General features: G+C 50.4%; 1 protein-coding gene across 1 annotated transcript in view; it reads left to right on the top strand.

Annotated features, from left to right (window-relative positions):
• Ski (SKI proto-oncogene) overlaps positions 1 to 17,471 on the top strand; it is a 65,182-nt gene that overhangs the window by 17,750 nt on the left and 29,961 nt on the right. The gene's annotated exons all lie outside the window — the stretch shown is intronic.

Here is a 17,471-nt window from a genome sequence, read left to right as displayed (position 1 = left end):
TGTTTTTTGGGGGTGGGTACTGGGGCTCAAACTCAGGTCTTTGTGCTTGTGAGGCATGCGGCAGAACCATTGAGCTAAATTCCCAACCCCTCAGTGCTTTTTTAAAATTTTGAGTCAGGAGGGGCTTCGTGAGAGTGCCAGGCTGGCCTTGAACTTGTGATCGTCCTGCCTCAGGCTGCAGGCATGGGCTGCCATCTTACCCATATTAAGCATGCAGTTCAGTGGCAGTGAGTGCTTTTCTGTTCTTGTGCAGCCATCGCCACCACTGAGCTCCAGACTTGTTCCTCTTTCCACACTGAGACCCTGGCCCTATTGAGCCCCGTGCTCTGCCCTGTGGCTTCAGGGACCCCGGCGGCTGTGGAATGGAGGGTTTGCCCTCTGACCGGCTCTGCTCACTGAGCACAGTGACCCCCGGTTTGTCCACTCTAGCACGAGTGGCACGTCCTCTCTAAGGCTGAGCAGTGCTCTGTTACAAGCTGGCTCTCATTTTTTTCACCAGTTTTTGGGTGGGCACTTGGTCTCTGTCTCCTGGTGGTTAGAGTAATGCTGCTGTGAGCACGGGTGTGCAGCAATCTGTTCAAGTCCCTGTGCTTAATACTTTTTGGGTTTTACTCAGAAGTGGGATTGCTGGATCATGTGCTAATTCTATTTTTAATTTTCTGAGGAACTGTTGTACTATTTTCTACTGTGGCACATTGCTTTATTTCCTACCAGTGAGACTCTGGGTTTCATTCCTTTGCATCTTTGCTAGCACTTGTTGTGTTCCGTGTTTTTTGACAATAGCGAACCATCCTGATCTTGCATTCTGGTTTGCAGTGCCCTAGTGACAAGCAGTGTGGAGCATTGATTTGTGTCTTTTTAGAAATGTCTGTTGTTTGTGTATGTTCAGTTGCGGTTCTTACCTGTTTTGCATTTCTCTTTTCCCATTACTGTAGATGACTCTCCTGTCTCCTCTACCCATGTGCCATGGTCTGGTTGCTATCCTGTGGGAGAGCACCCTCCCTGACTGAGGTGGTCTAGGACTGCTACAGAAGAGGAGACCCTGGTGTCTGCAGGGCTCATGGGAAGGGTCCTCCCTGGTCAGAGCTGTTGGTACCTGTAGGGCCAGGAGGCCGTCTGTGCGCAGTGATGTTCTGGGTATCTGCTGTGTGCCCAGCACATGTCCTCAGAGAAAGATTGTGACTTAGGCCCCCGGTCCAGTCTGCTGGGCTGGAGACCCCCTTACTCCTCATCCAGGGCAAGGCTGAGGGGGCTGTGGGTGGCTGCTGCTGCCTGGGGACAAGAGATTGTAGCAGGGAGGCTTTAGCTCTGAGGGGTGTCTGGTGACCCTGGCATGCACCGTCCTCCTCGCTCTGAATTCTGCCTCTGTCAGGCAGGGGAAAGACTCCCTTGCCTTGGCTTCTAGGTGTAGGGACCCCGTCTGGCTTGACCTTTTCCTTGTTGGTGCATCCAGTCTGGCTTGGGAGCTGCCTGTGCCTGTGCCCTGCCCCTCTTGGCTGGCCTGCTCACCCTGGGCGCTAGTCCTGATGTACTGAGACTGCCTGTGACTGGGCGAGCAGGGCGAGCTCTTGTCCCACCCGGGACTGACTTGGCACTGGTGGTTCCAGAGAGGCTGCTGGTGACAGGTGGTAGAGTGAGTGTGCTGCAAGTGACTGTGGCCATGAGACAGGCATGTGGGGACCTGGTGTGGGGCTGCCATCTTCCCAAGGCCTTGAGGGTCTGGGGGTGGCTTCTGGGGCCAGGATGGGGCTGGGGCCAGTGTGGGCTATGCCCACTTTGCTGGGTCTCTGTCCCCAGGGTTGCACTGACCAAGCTGATGACTCAGCCGGCGGCCATTTCCGCTGTTTGGTTTCCAGATGCCTGGCTTGGCCTCCCAGGGCAGGAACAGGCCTGGGCCCTGCGGGCTCCTGGCTGAGGTGACGCTCTGCTCTTTTGTCAGGCTTTGTTTTAGCTGTTGAATATTAATGAGGGGGGCTGGGGCTGGAGGGTGGCCGCAGGGTGGCTCTTGAAAGGAGGGTCCTTACTTTTTGTTTTGCAAATACCGCTGGAGTTCCCGGCCAGCGGTCGTGGTGGCCTCTGGGGGTGGGGTGGCACTGCTGGCCCAATTCAAAAGGCAGGCCTGTGCTGAAGCCTGGGCGGGCAGCCTTTGACCTGGGGTGGGAGGCTGGCTCTTTGTGTCTGAGTTGAAAGAGATTTGGGCAGTGCCTGGGGCCAGTCACTTCTTCAAGCCACCTGCCGCCAAAGCCCACAGTGAAGTGAAAGTCACACTCACTGCCGACTGGCTTTCACCCTCCCTGTGGGAGGTGGTCAGTGCAGGTGTTACTGCTTCTGGCCTGGAGAGGGAGCACTGTATGGCATCAGGGGCCAGGCACTTAAACCAGGTGGCCAGCTACGAAGCCTGGCTTAGGTGCTCTGTCTGTGGTCGTGGGTCCCACTGCTGCTTCAGCCTCAGCTTCCGTCTATCACGTGGGCTCACGAAGACCCCGGGAGGACTGCTGGGCTGTGCTGTGCTGTGCAGGCAGTGGCCCTTGGCTCTGAGTCCTTCTGGCCCCCACTCCTCTCCAGGAGAGGCAGCGGGGTCCCACAGCCGTTCTTAGGAGTCATCGCTGGCCTGAGCATGAGCCATGTGACCCACAGCCAGTTGGCCCAGCCGGCTAGCAACGGATGCTAGCAGGTGCTGTGACCAAAGCCATGGAATGCACTGTGCAGCCAGTAAGGCCTTGGGGCCAGCTGGAGGAGCCTCTGACCTGCCTGCAGGTTTGGGCCTGTGCTGGTGATTATTGGTGCCACCCAATGCTTGCCGCCCCAGGGTCTACTCTGGGGCAGAGTGGTGGTGGAGTTGGGGTTAGAGTTATCAGCCTCTGGCTTGCATCATTACTTCTTTTTGAGAGGGGGCATACTGGTGGTTGAACTCGGGTCCTTGTGCTTGCAAGGCAGGCCACCGAACCGCTGAGCTAAATCCACGGCCCTCATCATTACTTCTGATAACTTCAAGCAGTGGTTCCTACTGGGAAAAGTATTTTTCTGAAAATCAGACAAGGTATTATATGGAGAAGTGTCTTAGAGATGTGGGCCTCTGTCCTGCTGTTAGCTGGGCTGAAAGCTCAAGAGAAGCATGCAAGGAGGGGTCGTGACACTGAGTTCTCGGAAGGGCCCCATCCTCCTGCCACCTGTTGGTCCAGGCCCAGAGCACATTGGATGTGTTGACTGCTGGCTGGAATTTGAGACTTGGTTTTATAGCCAGGGCTCCTCATAGTCAAGAGTCTGGAATTTTTGGAGCTGCGGAGGTGTCATGCTTCAGTTGGGTGCTTCTGTCCACCTGTTTCAAAGGAGCCACTGACCAAGGCTTAATTACGAGGGCGTTCACAGGAATGAACGACCCTCATCATGCTCTGCTGGGAATCTCAGAGCCTCTCTTGGCCACTTTGCCCAGGTGTGCCATGGCCACGGCTGGTGCAGGAGCAGGAACTGGTCTGTTGGGATCCTGCTGCCTGTTTCTGCTTTTTGTTTGGAGAAACCTTGAGATTTTGGTGGAGTTTGGAGACCATGCGGTAAAGCCCCTGGCTTCCTTTCTTCATGTAGTCATGTAGGTGACTTCTGGTGGTCAGTGGGGCCCTCGCCCCGTGCCCTTCACTGTGAGTGAGTGTCCTACAAACAGGGTGCCTGGGTAGCCATGGCATGGGGACCAAGTGAGGTACCTCTTCATTCCATGGCCCTACTTTTGCATGTGACTTGCTGTATGGCCTAACCTCTCTCCAGAGCCTGGAGGGCCAGGCACTGTGGGCATAGCCCGATAGCCTGCCAGCCACGACGTGCTTGACCTGGGAGACTTTCCCCACAGTTAATGAGTAACCTGTGGGAAGACTTTCAACCCTGCCAGTCTCCCATCTCCGTGAACTTCCTCCCAGTGGGTGCCAGGCCCCTTGGGATCATGGCTCAGTCACACCGATGTTGAGGTGCTGTGTGGGCCACTTAGGGTGTGCCTCCTCCTGGCCCTTTCTGCCACCAGGTTACTGGGGACCATGTTTTCTGAAGAATCTCTGTTGCAGTCCATTCCTGTCATCAGTTTGATCCCAGAGCGTTGCTCTTTGGCCATCCCTGGTCTCTGTCATGCAGATGCCTTTTTAAAGAGTGAGTAAAGCTCTTCCTGGAGACCTTCGGTGCCCTCATGTCTTATAGCTTGCTTACTTCTGACGGGTGTCCAGGTGGTTTAGAGCCGGTGAGGCTTGTGCTGGGTGTGGACGCTGTTCTCCCACCTCGGAGCCCTTTCCTGACGAGTTAGGTGTCTGTCTCCCTCCACAGGCCGCCAGCCATGGTGGCTGACGCCTGGCAGTTGGGCGACCTACCACTATGTTACTGACAAAGCCCAGTTTATCTCACATGTTCACAAAGTCCTGTTTGTACAGAATGGCATTCTTTACAAATAAAAAGATACATCCTGTAAAGGTACACGTTCTCAATGATAAATGTAAATGTACTATATACCTAAAATATATGAATAAAAGAACTTAAGGGAAAAGTAATAAAAGAAATGGCATTTTCTAGCAAAATGATGGGCAAAGTATTTTTCAGCACGTGGATTGGATCTTGGCCACCTTCCCACGCTCTGGCTCAGTCACAGCCTCACAGCCTTCACCCTCCTCCTGCTTCCCTTCCATTCTTAGCTCTGAGCAGTTTGGCCAAGTGGTGGCTTATCTGGCTCATCTCTGGAGGCTGTCCCTCTGTTGTGCCATTGGCACTTCTCTGTCCCTGGAGGTGACTGTGCCCAGACCTGCTGTGACCTGGGGGACTCAATGGTTCTGTCTGCTGTGTGTGCCACATGCCGGTCTGCCTCAGGGTTTTCAGGCAGGTCCTTTGAGGGTCCCTTCAGGTGCTGAGGATTTTGAATAGTGTCCTTTTTTCCTCCAGTTTGAAAACAAACTTTGCCCCACCCTCAAATTCTGAAAGTTCTATAAAGGTAAAGGAAGGGTCAGTCCATTCTTACCTTTTCCAGGAGAGGTAAGAAGGTTTTGGGTAGTGGCTTCTGCCCCCAGACAAGGGATTTTTTCCTGGCATGGTTGACTAAGGGGTGGCTGGGCTCCTGAGCAGATGCCTGGGGCCTGGGCAGCCGAGATTACTGGGCCATTGGACCCACTGTGTTAGTGTGTTCTACCCACTGGAGACATGATGAATCTCTTTGAACTGCTGACTTTGAAGCTAAACAAATTGAAAAGGCTCAGTGCCCGAGGAGAAGACCACAGGAAACAGTACCCAGCCCAGCCAGCGTGCTCTTAGCCTGGAATCTCCGGCACAGGTCATGCCTCCAGTGGACCAGTCCAGTGTCTCCAAAGCTGTCCCTGAGCTCAGGTGTGGGCTCCTCCCCTGGAGATGGCCAGTCCCACACAGCTCTCCTGGAAGAGATTTACGGTGACTGCTCATCAGGTTGGAAGTCCTGAATGTGATGGGGAGAAGGTGAAGATTGCTGAGTGGGAGAAACATTTCCTGGTGTGAGGGACGGAAGGCTTAAGTCATCCTTAAAGGGGATGTATTAGAAGCATTCTTCATTTTGGTTGCGATGTGTTTTCTGTTTGCCCCTCAGAGAGAAGCCAGGCAGGGCCTTCTATCGGGGAGGGCACGTGTGAGCATAGGCCTGCCCCCTGAGGGACTTGGGGGACTGTGTGTGGTACATATGTGTGTGTTCTCAGATCCTCCCCGCACATTCCCCACGCACATCCCAGAAGCCTGCCGGTCTGTCAGGACACCTTGATTTTGTTCCCGAAGACCTGTTTCCAACTTGTGTGTGTTTACGAGTGAGTGAGCCACGTGCCCCGCAGCACTCATGGTTAGACAGCATGAAGCAGTTGTAGAAGGACAAAGAGATGAGAACTGGACGATGCTTATTGGTGGGGCTGTGTGCCGACTCTGTCCCCATCTGGCAAAGCCATGTACCCAGGACCAAGTGCTGTTGGGCAGGTGCCCATCTGTGAGAAGATTGTGTGGGTGTGTGCATGTGCCACCTGGAGAGGATGCCACCAAGACCTTCCTTGGGAGGCCACGGTAGGTAGCAGGTAGTGGTGAGGGGCATCCACAGGGGCCACACCAAGGGCTGAGATCCGGCCGGGTGGTCACTGTGTGGCTTGCTTTTGGGTGCTTCCTGCTCAAGAAGTAGGTTGCACCCTTGGTGCTCACCTTGTGGGACTGTACCTCCAGCAGCAGGTTTGGCACCTTCCTTTATGAGTGCCCTGCTCAGCTGTGAAGTTGGCTTGGGTGGAGGGACTGTGCGTGAGAGGTGCTCAGGGGGCAAGTGTGTGATTCTTCACAGGTGCTTAGCTGTTCTGTCGGATGCGTCAGATGCTCTAGGCTGGCTGATGGTGACTGTGCTGTCCTGTGCAGGGGTTGACACATTGGGGGTTGCTCGCTTATTTCCAGATGTTGATTCTGAAGACTTGAAATTCAGTAATGCAGGGGCGCAAACAGTCTGGTTGCATGCATTTGCTTGGAGTGTAGCCCTGTTCTGTGCCCTTGGTATTCATGCTGGTGGACAGGCAGGAGGGCTTGGCTTTGTTCTTCTGTGCCACAGAAGGCTTGGGGACCCCTGCCCTACTTGGTCTCGAGTTTATGTCCTTGTGGCTCAAGCAGGTTTATTTCAGGAATTGCCAGACCGTGAGGGCTCAGAGTCCTACTTACATGTTGGACTGCTTTTCTTTTTCTTTTCTAAGATATGTTTCACTGGACCAGGGATTTAGCTTAGTGGTTCTGCTGCCTGCTTTGTAAGTGTAAGGTCCTGAGTTCAATCCTCGGTACCAAAATAAATAAATAAAAATAGGGTTTCACTGTGTAGTTCAGGTTGGCCTTGAAATTGCAGTGATCCTCTTGCCTGAGCCTTCTGAGTGTTGGGACTACAGGCATGTGCCACCAAGCCAGGCAGCTGACTGCCTTTCCTTTTAAATGAGTTGATATTCAGCCTGGACATCTTGAAAATGTGGCTGTTGGACTGTCATGTGTGCGGTTGACAGGCATCTCTGCCTGGCCAGGGGAGATTGATGTGGTGGGAGTAGGAGCAGAGCAGGAGTCGTCTCTGTTCCTTTTGGAATTGCAGCCTTGGCTGGGTGGGTGGTGTTTGCTAGTGGAACAAGGCTAGTGGTGCGATGCATGGCTGTGGCTCCCTGCTTCGTACCGGTGAGTTCTGGAGTCAGGGTGAGTGACTGGATCTCTGGGGATGGAGATAAGGCCAGAACAGCACTTCCCTCCTTTAAGGTCCTGAGCTATGTGGTGACACAGATGGTCTTTAGGTGGCAGCAGCCTAGTGCCACCGAGCAGTCATGTGATTCTTGGCATGGGCTGGCTCCCACCCTCTGTGTGCCCCTTATGTCAGCTTCCATCACTTCTGTTTGATGTTTGTCACACCACTATGCAAATTTCTGATTCAACTCTTGTCATTCATTAGTTAAGGAGTGCATGGACATAGCCTAGTGTCAGAGTGCTAGAAGTCAAGGAACAATACCTAGGTGGCCCCATTATGGCTTCCCACAGGTGGGCACAGGCAGGCGCTTTCCATTTGTACTGTGTATTTTGACCCCTGTTTCTGATTGACAAGCATGGTATTGCTTGGCCTCTGACCCAACTGTTTAGACCCCTGCCACCTCTTCTCACCACCTGGCCCAAGGTGTGCTGATTCTGCTTCATCTCAAGCTTTGACAAGTCCATTCTTTGTGATTAATATGACTGTTTGCCACCCCCCACCCTTTTATGGGAGCTCTCAGCTATATCCCCAGCTTTAAATAATTTTTTTTCTTTCATTTAAGACAGTGCCTTGCTAATTGTGCTCCTGCTGCCTCAACCTCATCAGTACCTTGGATTATAGGCGTGTGCCGCCATACCCAGCCTGAGTGGCACCTTCTGACCTCATTTCCTATCAGTTCCACTCTCCTGTGTGATCTCATTTCCTGTCAGTCATACTTTCCTGACATTGTTTCTTTTTTGGAACACTGTCCTGATGTCAGTTCCTGTTTGGAACATTTATTTTGATTTCACTTCTTGTTTGGGACTCTGCATTCCGACCTCATTTTCTGTCTGGGAGACATCATCCTGATGTCACTTCCTGTTTGGAACACTTTCTTCATATAACTTTTTGACTGGAAAACTATCCTGACCTTACTTCCTGTCTAGAAACTCTGCCCTGACCTCACTTCCTGTCTGAGTCACTTGGTCCTGACCTCATTTCCTGTCTGGACTATTGCGTGTGACTTCCATTCCTGTCTGGACCACTATCTGCCCTAAAGTGCTTCTGACCTTGTTTCCTCTTAACTTTGTGTTTGTGTATGTTCCTAGAGCCAGTCTTTTTGTTCATCAAGATCTCTGCGTGCTGTGCTCCTGCTCCAGTGTTCTCCTCTGCCTCTGTGTGATCTGTTGGTAGATGACCTACCTCCGCCTACCTTACTGCTGCTGGTTGCTACTCCTATAGGGTCCTTTTATTTATTTTGAGTGCTGTCGTGTTTTCCTGATATGGGGTTCCAGGAGTCACGTTCTGGCTTCATTTGTCATCTGAGTGGCCATGGCTTGCTATTGCAAATACAGGCTTGGAGGTCAGTGCTGTGGGCTCTGCATGGCTGAAGGTTTAATTTTCTACCTTGAATTTTTTGTGCCAGGAGAATGCTTGCTTTATCATCTTCTCAGAGTTTTGCCCCCAGTGTCCTTGTGGAGAAGTTGGAGGCCATCTGACTTGGGCCTTTGCACTGGAGGCCTCTGTCCCTTGGGAGTATAGGGACCTTCACTGGAACCTGGCAGTGAAGAGTTGCTGACGCGTGTCATGAGGTGGGTCCTTTGGGTCCTATGCTGACCTGGTTTTCCGGGTAATGCTTGGGGCATTACCTTGCTTCCTGTTCCTGGCCTGTCCTGGGAGTGCCTCCTGGCTGGACATTAGTCCTCTTGCGTGGTTGGTACTTTCTGTCTCTTGGTGTTGCTTTCTGGAGATTTCCTCAGCTTATCATCTTAACACTTTCTTTTTAGTGAACTACTTTTAGTTTGAGTGATTGCATTTTTATTTCTAAGATCTTTTTTCCCTTTGTTTCTTTGTAAAAGTGTCTTCCTGTTTTGTATGTGGTGGGCATGTCTTGTCTGCTGTTGCCACAGATAACAGTGATAGTTTTTGATAGCTTCTCTGTTGGTACACCCAGAGTTCCTTTCTTGGGTTGTTTGTGACCTCGGTCCCTCTGTGTGGTAGTTCCTGACTGGTGCTGAGGGGTTACAGGATGCAAGGCCTGGGGCAGCCCACCCTTCCTCTGTGGATGGCAGCCTAGCCAGTGTGTCCCCTGGGAGCTCTTCCTGCCTGCCTGTCTGTGGGGACTACTGTCTGAGCTCGTGTGGAGGAAGCTCTCTGGCACCTTCATCTGCAGCTGCCCATGCGGGCCCTGTGTGCCACGGAGACAGGGCCTTCCTCATCACAGTTCTTGGTAGGAGAATGGAGTTGGAGTGTTTATGCTCGTCCATCTCAAAGCTGCTTTTCTTTCCTCTTTCATAACGAACTTCAGTTGTTAGTTCTTATGACATATTCCTCTGGATTTGCAAAAGTTTTTAGGTTAGGTGTTGCTGACATTTTGAACATTGAGGAAGGGAGGTCATAATGAGCTCCTTTAAAAAGGAAAACATGGCAATGCTGTTTACTAGTATTTTTTGCTAGAAGTGATCCTCAGGAGACGAGGACTTCTCTTTTCAGACTGTCCTGCTCACTTCATGTTGGTGTGCATGTGTGTGTGCGTGTGTGCACATTGCACGGCTCTTAGCTCTTGTCTGTGGCCTGGTGCACTCTTGTTTAATGTTTGGGGTATGACTTAGCTCCCCCTGTCCCAAGACTCAGAGCCCTAGTCACCCCCAAAGGCTGACTAAATGATGGTTGTGTTGAGTGTGAGGCAGAATTGAAGAATGGGGACCAAGACATTTCAGAATTGTTCTGTGGAAAGGGTTAGAACTTTTGTCAGTCAAGAAATACACAGTGGGGCGTGGTGGCACACGCCTGTAAGCCTAGCATTTGGGAAGCTGAAGCAGGAAGATCTCTCTGAGTTTGAGGCCAGACTACACTGCATAATGAATTCAGAGCTAAACTAAACTGCATGGCAAGACCCTGTCTCAAAAAACAAGGCAAAACACCCCAAAATAAAAGAAAGAAAAAGAACCAGCAGTAGCCAATGGCAGAAGAGTGGGACATAGGGGAGTCTTGATTTTCTTTCTCTTTTTGCCTCTGTCTGTCTGTCATTGTGCTGGGATTGGAAGCCAGGGCTGACTGCATGCTGGGCAAGTGCTCACTGAGAAATCACAGCCCAGCATCTCTGCAGCATGTAGCCCTTCAGTGTTGGCCTTCAGTGTTGCAGTGTTGGTTCAGAGTTGTTCCTTTTTGGATCTGGATCAGCCCATCGTTCTTCTGGTTCTCTGGACCAGTGGGTTGTGTGTGAGCTTTGGGATGTGGGTGGGTGGCTTTTTTTATTTTTTTATTTTTTGGGCAACACTAGAGCTTGGACCCGGGGCCTCGTGCATGCAAGGTAGATGTACTGCTGGATTACTCCCCAAGACCTTTGTTTTAGACAGGATTCTGCTGAGTTGCTCAGGCTGGCCTTGAACTCCTGATCCTTCTGCTCCAGGGAATGACTGGGATTACGAATGTTCACCACCACGCCTAGCCTATGGTGGTAGCTCCTGAGCCCAGGACCTAGGCTTTCAGGTTTCCAGGTTGGAGAGTGGCCTGGGAATATTCACGTCTAGCAAGTTCTCAGGTGAAGTTGTGGCCGAGGTTCCAGGAAGCAGGAAGCCGGCTGGGAGAACCCAGGATTTACACTAGGCTGGCAGTGGCCCTGGGCGGAGCCCCACCCTGCCTGCTTTTGTAGATAAGTTTTATGGGCACCTAGCTACACCCATTTATGCATATGTTCTCTGGGGCTGCTCTTGAGGCACCAAAGGAGCTGGGGTTGCGACAGACCACATGGTCTGCAAAATCACACACGGCTGTGGTTTGGCCTGCGGAGCCCAGGCTTGTGGAAGCCTGGCCTAGAGAAAGAAGTGCTTGTCATGCAGCATTGCACTATTTCTGTGACTCTCTCTTGGGGGGAAGGGTATAGGTGGAGCCAACCGCAGAAAAAATGGTGGCCTTGTGCTCATGGTTTACATTGGTCTCGACCTGTGGAGGCTGTTTGAGCTACAGAACAGAAGAGTCCTAGAGCATGAATGGTCCTGTCTTGTTGGGATCATCACTGAATAGTTATTTTTTAAAAATCACACAGTATGTGTATGCACGTGCACATGTGAAACCATGAGTACAGTCGGGTAACCAACCCGAATGCTGCCCTGCATCTTCCATCCTTCTCTAGAGCTTTATAGAGAAGAATCCATACAGCGTATTCTTGTTTTTTCGGTCTGGCTTTCCTCATTAAGCATAATGGCTTTGAGATTCTACACTGTGGTGTGTGCCAGTGGCTCATCTTGTCACTGCTGCATAGTTAGGCCACACAGGATTTTTTAAATCATTCACTTGTTGGGACATTTTGATTGTTTCCAGTTTTCTAGAAGTTAAGTAAAATGCCATGTTTGTTTGTGCAACAGGTTATATAGGGACAGACAAGTCTCTCTACCTACTGGAACAGCTGTGTCATCTCTTTGTTTGTATGTAACTTTTTAGAAACTGCCAAGCTGTCTTCCAGAGTGGTGGTGCATTTTCCATTTCCATCACAGTGCGTGGTAGTCCCGCCCCAGCACGGCCACCCGTGTGGCTGCCAGAGCATCTGTGGCTTGCGTGTGTTCCCTGGTGACAATGAAACGTCTTCCACGTGTTACTTGCCATCCTATGTCCTTCTGATGAGGCTCTGTAGTGTCTGCTGTTACTGGCACTGGGTGCTGCCCTCCTGTTACAGAGCTCCTCCCCTGGTTCTGGGAAGGCAGGATCTTCTCCCTGTCCACAGCTTGCTTTAACAGTGTTTTGAAGAACAGAATTTGAAATATTTCTTCTAGGCCAGTTTGTTCTTTTGGGTTGAACTTTGATTTCCTCGCTGAGAAATCTTTTCCTTATTCAAGTTTGCAAAGATTATCTCCTGTTTTCTTCTAGAAGTCATGAAGCTTTAGGTTTTACTTTGAGTTAATTTTGTGCACATCCAAGGAATGGGCTGAGGAAGTTCACTTCCTGTTGGTATATCTGGGATCTGGGTGTGTGGTGGTTCCGGCGCCATTTGTTATGGAGATCCCCTCCGCTGGGCTGCCTCTGTCATCCACCTCTGTCCCTCAGTTCCACATTCTTTCTGAGGACTTGCTGGGTAGTGCTTTTCGAAGTCAGGTAGCATCAGCTCCTCACTCTTCCCTTCAGAGTTGTTCTGGCTGTTCTAGGTCTCCTTCATTCCTGCATTTCGGTATGAACTTAAATTCTTTCTTGCCTGCCTGCCTGCCTGCCTGCCTTTCTTCCTTCCTTCCCTCCCTTCCCCTTCCCCTTCCTTCCTTTCTTTCTTGTAAGTAGTTGTTTTTTGTTTGCTTGTTTTTGTTTTTTGGAGACTTCTTTTTTTGGGGCTTCTGTGTGAAGCCAGTTCTCCTTCTTGCGGGCTGATGCCTTGTGAGTCTTTCCTGGCAGCCCTGGCCAGGATCACATGGGGTGGAGATGGGGGGAGTTGTGATCTTTTCATTGTCAGCTGGATGTGACTTGCTGATGCCCTGTGTTAAACCAGGGTGGTCGCTGCCATCCTATTTGTGGTTTACTGTGATCAGGAGTAGGTATTGCATTTTTTGCCCCCATTGCTGGGGATTGAACATAGGACTTTTGTGCTGGGCTATGTCCCCAGCCTTTTATCTTTTATTTTTGAGAAAGAATCTTGCTAAATTGCCCAGATTGGGCTTGAATTTGTGATCCTTCTGCCTCAGCCTCCCAGAGTGCTGTAATTACAGATGTTTGCAGCCGTGCCCATCTGGATATTTGATTTTTTTTTTCTTTCTGTGTTACAGAGGTCATTATAGTGAAAATCATTAATTTTTATGTCTGTGGTAAATAATAGTGACTGATTTTTGATTTTTGAATGCTAAAACCAGCCTTTTGTTCTTGGGATAGCCTCCCTATTTCACTTAATCATTGTGTTGATCTTTTAGAACATTGTTGACTTTTACTGAAATCTTATTTATAGCTTTTTGAATTTGTATTTATGAAGGATGTTGACTAGTGTGTAGTTGGGTTCTTTCGATGGCAGAGCTGGGTGTCTGGTAGAGGGTAGCATTGCGCGGAGTTGGCCTGGTGTTGTGGCGCAGGGTGTCTGTTGAGTGTGCTGTGGCCTGGTCACCTGAGTTGCTGTGCAGTGGTGTCCCTTGCCCTTCTGAGATAAGTAGAAGGCCCTGGGGCCAGTGCTTCTCTTCCCATTGTCCTGTCTGAGGGTTATCAACTTTACCGATCTTCCCAAAGAACGGGCTTTTGATTTCATTGGTGTTTATTTTTCTGTTTTCTGTTTTGGTCTTTATATTTCCTTTTCTTTGGCTTACTGTGGTTTGAGGTTGAAGTTTTTTTACATTAGAAATGGAGTCATTTATTCAAGGCCTTTTATCTAAGGGCAGCCTTCAGTGCTTTGTCTTCTAGGTCATAGTGGTGTTCGCAGGATGGTGCTTTCCGTTTCCATTCCTTCTGAAATATATCCCGTTTCCTTTTCTTGGCTTCTTTCATAGGTGGGTTACTCACAGGTGTGCGGTTGTTTCCCAGAGATGTTTTGGTCATTTCCATGAGCTCCCATGGTAGGTACCTGCTCTGTGACACATATTCTTCTGAGTATGCAGGCCTTTTGGGCCTTGAGTTGCCTCAGTGGGTATTCTACACGGGGGCGAGAATGTGTGTGTCCCAGTTGGGTGGGTTGTTCTGTAAGTGTGGGTACTGTTTTAAAATGGATTTAAAGCTGTACTTTTGCTGATTTTCTGTCTGCTGCTCTCAGATTTTAGCAGCAGTGTGTTGTAATTGTCAGTCACATTGGGGACTTGTTTCCTCACTGTTAGTTTTTGCTTTGTGAATTTTGTGGCCTTGTTATTAGGTGTGTCAGAGTTTATAAGTGCTCATTTTTTGAATTTACCACCTTATTGTTACCATGGAACACCCTTTACCATCTCTCATTAGTGTTCTTTGCTATGAAATCTACTCTGTCTGATGTTACGGTGGCTGCTCTGGCTTCCTTTGGACCATGGCTGGCATGGTATTTTTGCTTTCCACCATTTACTCCCTGCCCATCTGTGTCTTTATTTTTAAGATGAGTTCTTCATGGGCCACGTGGGATTTTAAAAATTAAACAGACACCCCTGCCTTTGGACTGGAGTTGTACTCCCCAGGTTGGAGTGTTCTCCCCATGTCTGTCTCATTGTTCTTTGTTCCCTGATAGGCGATTGCCCCCTGTTTTGGTCTAATGTAGTAATTTTTTTATTCTCTCATATTTCCTTGATAGCATATCTGGGGCACTTGTGTTACCTTGATTTTCCCCGGGTCACATGCACACCTTCATACCCATCCCCTTCAACTTCAGGCCACCTGCTTCCCAGGGTGTAGGGATCTCGGCAGAGCCAATGCATTTCTCCTCTCCTGGCTTCTTATTAACATCTACCTATGTTACAAGCTTACGATACATGGTTACAGTGTGTGATTAAGTAGCTGTCTTTCTAAGGGGTCTCAGTAAAACCATCATATTCACCCCAGAAGTTACCATGTCATTCCTGCCTGAAGGAAGTATGGGTGTGTGGGTGGGGATTACTGGCTTTTTCGTTTCTTGCAGATGCCCTCCTTTCATCTTTGTCTTTGGAAGGTAAGTGCATGGTTGGCTTTTTAATAAAAGTTCAGTCCTGTAAAGTCCTGTCGTTCTTTTGGATTCTTTTGTTTGTTTTGTTGTTGTTTATTTGTTTTTGTCTTTGTTTTTTTGGTCGTGCTACTGAGGATTAAAACCAGGGAGTGCTGAGCTATACATCCTAACCACCCTTTTTATAGATTTTTAAAATTTTGAGACAGTGTCTCTCAGTTGCCCAGGCTGGGCTCAAACTTGCAGTTCTCCTGGCTCAGCCTCCTGAGTAGCTGGGATTGCAGGTGTGCACCAGCATGCCAGGCTGTCTCTTTCGATCTCCATTTTGTAGAGTTCTCTTACCGAATGTCAAGCTCACAGCTCCTGCTCTCTGCAGTGTCTCTGCTGTCGTCCCATCCAGCAGAGTTCTCATCTCAGACACTGTAGTTTCCATCTCCACAGTTTGTTTCGGGGCCCCACCTTATCTCTTTGCGCCTTTAAATGTGAGACCCACCTGGGATGATGCTGTGGGAGTTTGCTGTGGGTTTTTGTGGCCTGGTCAGGGCTGGCCTGTCTCAGTGGATGGATGATTCTAGTTGTTAGAGTTCATCCTCAGCATTTTGGGTGCCATAGATTGAAATTACCTATTTGGATACTGAATGCATTAATTCCTGTAAAATTTTAACCTTGTTCTGGGATGCAGATAGATTACTTGGAAATACTTGGATCCTTGTGGCGTTTCTGTTTATGGTTTTTTTAGGTGGGTCCATAGCAGGGCTTAGGCTAGGGCTGGTTTCCCTGTCGCAGTAGTCAGGCCTTCCACAAGACGAGTGCCTTACGAATTCAGGATTTCCTGACCACGGGTCGGAACAGGGCTGCTCCTAGCCAGATGTGAGCCCCAGGCCTTTTCCTTTGAACCTGCAGTCTGCTAGGTTTTTGGGGACTTCTCTGTGCTGAGGGCTCTTCTCCCTACCACTCTGCTCTGCAAACTTCAGTCATCCTTGCTCTCTGGGGCCTCGGCTCTGCTGCAGGTCCTATGCTCGGGTCCCATGCCCCCTCCCTGCGCCTTGTGGAGTCTCCCTGTGGCTTCCGTTGTGGCTTCTGTCCGTGTAGCACCATGCTTGCCACACCCCGGCCTTCTAGGTCTTGTCTGGGTTTGGTTGCTCCAGGTGAGAGGGTGATGGGCCCTGTCATCTTGGGGTAGGTGAGGCCTTGTCAGGCACTCTCTTCAGAGGCTGTGTTAGAGAAACAAGATAGGGAAGAAAAATGCTGTCTGTTGTCCTGGCCAGACATCATCAGCAGGCTTCCCTCCTCAGGCCAGAGCTTTTGTCATGTGAGGAAGTTGCCCAGTTGGTCTAGGACTATAGAAGGCCACAGGCAGGAAGGTCGCTGGTGGCCTCTCTACTTCACAGAGGAAGGTGAGCAAGTCACACTCTGCAGTAGCAGGTTTTTAAAAAATCGCTGAATTGTGCTGACTGGCATATCCATTGTGAGTGGATATGTTTTCCTTTTGCAATAATTTTGGCTACATTAAATTCGTTTTGTTAACATCTTCATTACTGCCTTTTCAGTTTCAGTCGGGATTGATTATGAACAAAGTGCTGTGATTTTGACTATTCAGACGAGCAACTGCATCAAGCCAGTGCGTTGCTGGTTTTATAACAAGCATGGAGTCCATGCATCTCTCAGTAACATCTGCAGGAGCAGGCGGTGCTGACTGGAGGAGCTGGCCACCAGGAAGGGGATTACCAAGTGCCACTCAAAATTCAGTTTGAGCAGAGAGAGAGAATTGAATTTTTTGGTTTGTTTGCAGAAATTTCCAGGCAGCCCGATCCTTTTCAGAGCAGAGCAAGGAAGGGGCATGATTGTGGAGCAATCAGCCTGGCCTTCTCCAGTGTGCTATCAGGACACACAGACCTTGATGTGCTCTGTTCACTTAGAGGGTCTCCAGGGTGACAGGCATGGTCCTAGGCTTTGGGACTTGGCCGGTCCTGATGGTGCTGCTGTGTCTGCATGAGATCTCCCCAGGGGAATGAGGGCTTTAGGGCCACACTACCCTCTCCCTCCCACCTGCAGTTTGGCAGTGGCTGGGGCACTGGGAAAGGCTTGCTCTAGGGGGTTGACCCCACCAGATGCTTGAAAATTCCCAGCCCTGCTCTTGCAGTATGGTGCTGCTGCTGGTAAGTAGGTTTTGTCTGAGTGCAGAATCACCTGCCTGCCCTGGGAGATGTGTTAGAAGGTCACGGTGGTTCTGATTTTCAGGGGAGCCCCTAGTGGGAAGCTAGAGGTCTTCCCAGCAGCTTGGGGCCTGGTGCTCTGTGGCCACTGGCGGCCAGAGCTGCTTGGGTGCTAGGCAGAGGCCTTGTGGACTGGACAGCCTCACCCCTGCTGCCACCCACTTACTCTTTGAAGTTTTTTCCCACAGCAAGGGTTCTGGGTGATCCTGCATGTGGCTGCCTCGTTGCGGGGCACGTGCTGTGTGGTGAGGCCGTGGCCCTGTGAGGCTGATACTGTCTGGACCTGGACCTACCCCGGTGGCCATGTGCTGCAGCCATGCAGTGTTTCCACTCAGGTTCCTCCTCCGGGTCCTCTGGACAGCTTGTAGCCAGGTGTGGGTGAACCCCAGCCGCAGAACACACAGAAGCCTGCAGTGGAGTTCGAGAGCGCAGTCCTAGGGAGGGGCTCCCTGGTGTGCATGACTGAGGGTCAAGTGGCCTCTTGAAAAGCTTTGCT

The sequence above is a fragment of the Fukomys damarensis genome, unplaced genomic scaffold (assembly GCF_012274545.1).
Source record: "Fukomys damarensis isolate Sample0158 unplaced genomic scaffold, DMR_v1.0_HiC HiC_scaffold_23, whole genome shotgun sequence".
Lineage (NCBI taxonomy): Eukaryota > Metazoa > Chordata > Mammalia > Rodentia > Bathyergidae > Fukomys > Fukomys damarensis.
Note: the sequence above shows the minus strand (reverse complement) of the source record. Positions and strands in the feature narration are given on the sequence as shown.